The 2,877-nt window shown below is 31.5% G+C and overlaps 1 pseudogene; it reads right to left on the bottom strand.

The window, feature by feature from the left end:
• Window positions 1–2,175: 2,175 nt before the first annotated feature.
• Window positions 2,176–2,293, bottom strand: LOC120588508 (uncharacterized; annotated as a pseudogene).
• Between the last annotated feature and the right edge of the window lie 584 nt (window positions 2,294–2,877).

The raw sequence follows: 2,877 nt of genomic DNA, 5'->3' as shown, positions 1-2,877 counted from the left end.
TTATGGAATTTACACTATTGGATTATAAACTTTTTACTATGAGCTTCAATTTAGAGTTATCTGAAGTAGTCACATATGTCCAATTGGGATCAATTTATCAATTGTAGGAGTTATATGTAAGGTTATTAGAAGATTTTATCGCAAATAAAATGAAGGGATGTTCTGTAAAATGCAGTCTGAATGTATATTTTGTTTACCTTTGGTCACATAAGCTGAACCTTCAGTATGCATTTACATTTTTGAATTAGTTGTCAATATTGAAATATTAGGAGTTTCCATTAACAAATTAGGATTCTTAATTTTCCTTAAACATTGGAAACTGACCATACTGGGCTTGCATGATCTCATGGAACCTCTGGGCTGTTACTGAATAAAATCTGCACCTCTAGAGTTGGGGCAGGGAAAGGAATCCCTACTTCGAAGTGGAGACTCATAAGTACAAAATATATAATTTTAAAATTTTATTTTAGAGCAATTTTCTGTTCATAGCAAAATTACGAGGAAGATATAGATATTCTCAAATATTCCCTGCATCTACACATGCATAACATTCCCTGTTATCAACATTACCACCCCTCCCCACCCCAGAGTTGTAGATTTGTTATAGTTGATAAACTTACACCAACACATCATAATAGCTCAAAGTCTATAGTTTACATTATGGTTCCCTCTTCGTGTTATACATTCTATGAGGCTGGAAAAATATATAATGGCATATATCCATCATATATCCATCTTTATATATCCACCATCAATACAGAATATTTTCATTGCCTTAAAAGTTATCTGTATTCTGCCTATTTATCTCTCTCCAACCCAATCTTTGGCAACCACTGATCTTTTTATTGTTTCCTTAGTTTTTCCTTTTTCAGAATGTCATATACTTGAAATCATATAGTATGTAGTCTTTTTAGATTGACTTCTTTCACTTAGTAATATGCATTTCAGATTCCTCTAACTCTTTTAATGGCTTGATAGCTCATTTATTTTTAGCACCGAACAATATTCCATTATTGGAATGTACCATAGTTTATTTATCCCACCGAAAGATATCTTGGTTGTTTCCAAGTTTGGAAATTTATGAATAAGTAATATCCATGTATATGTTTTTGTGTGGACAAAAATTTCCAGCTCCCTTGGGTAAATACCAAGAAATGGGTTAGATAATATGTGAGAGACTGCCAAACTGTCTTTCAAAGTGCTTGTACTATTTTTGCATTGCCACTGGCAATAGATAAGAATTTCTCTTGCTCAACATACTTGTCAAAATGTGGTGGTGTTAGCGTTTCAGATTTTGGCCATTCTAATAGATGGGTACTGATATCTCATTATTATTTTATATTTTTCTGCCAGTTTGTGGCTTGTGTTCTCATTCTCTTGACATTGTCTTTGGCAGAGCAGAAGTTTGTTAATTTTAATGAGTTCCAGCTTCTCAATTATTTCTTTCATGGATCATGCCTTTTGTGTTGTATATATAAAGCCATTACCATACACAAGGTTATCTAGATTTTATTCTATGTTATCTTCTAGTAGATTTATAATTTTGCATTTTAAATTTAGGCCTATAATCGATTTTGAGTTGATTTTTGTGAAGTGTGAGATCTATGAATAAAGTCATTCTTTTGCAGGTAAATGTCCAGTTGTTCCAACAACATTTGTTGAAAAAATTATCTTTGATACATTGTATACCTTTTGTTCCTTTGTCAAAGATCAATTGACTGCATTTGTGTAAGTGTATTTCTGAGCTCTGTTCCGTTCCACTGATCTATTTGTCTAGTCTTTTGTCAGTACCAAACTATCTTAATTACTGCAGCTTTATTGTAAGTTTTGAAATCAAGTAGTTCTTCAATGGTGAGTTGGATATAATGGATCTTTTGCTGCTACATATAAATTTTAGAATTAGTTTGTAGGTCCAAAAATAAAAAATAACTTGAATAGATTTTGATTGGGATTACACTGAATCTATAGATCGAGTTGAGAAAAATTAACATCTTGATAATATTGAGTTTTCCTATTCATGTACATAAATTCTCTATTTATCTAGTTTTTCTTTGATTTCATTCATCAGAGCTTTGTAGATTTCCTCATACAGATCTCACACATGAATTTTTTGGATTTATAACTTAATATTTTATTTTGAGGGATGCTAGTTTATTTTTTATTTTTATTTTTTCATGCCTACAGCACTTGATATTCCTAGATGGTCTCCCATCCAAGTACTAACCAGGCTCAACCCTGCTTAGCTTTCGAGATCAGACGAGATCGGCACGTTCTGGGTGGCATGGCCGTAGACTGGGGTGGGAGGGTGCTAATTTAAATAGTATTGTCTTTTTAATTTTATATATCATTTGCCCATTTATTGCTGTTACATAGAAAAGTGATTAATTTTTGTATGTTAGCCAGTATTCTATAAACTTGTTATAATGACAAAAGTTCTAAGAAGTTTTTTGTTGATTCTTTTGAATTTTATACATAGATGACCACATCATCTGTGAACAAAGTTTTATTTCTTCCTAATCTGTACGCTTTCTTTTTTTTTTTTTTCTTGCCTCACCTGATTATCTAAGACTTCCAGTACAATGTTGAAAAAGAGTGGTGATAGAGGATATCCTTACCTTGTCCCTGATCTTAGTGGAAAAAGCTTCAAATATATTATCACTAAGTATAATGTTAGCTGTAACTTTTTGTAGGTGTTCTTTATCAAGTAGGAAATTCTCTATTCCAAGTTAATTGAGAGTTTTTATTCTAAATGGGTATTGAATTTTGTCAAAAACTTTTTCTGCATAACTAGAAAGATCATTTGATTTATCTCTTTTAGTTTGTTGATATGATGCATTACATTTATTTATTTTTTTTCATTTTGAAGCAAACTTGCAT

The sequence above is a fragment of the Pteropus medius genome, unplaced genomic scaffold, assembly GCF_902729225.1.
Source record: "Pteropus medius unplaced genomic scaffold, Ma_sr-lr_union100, whole genome shotgun sequence".
Taxonomy (NCBI): domain Eukaryota; kingdom Metazoa; phylum Chordata; class Mammalia; order Chiroptera; family Pteropodidae; genus Pteropus; species Pteropus medius.
This window is presented reverse-complemented; position numbering and strand designations above follow the sequence as displayed.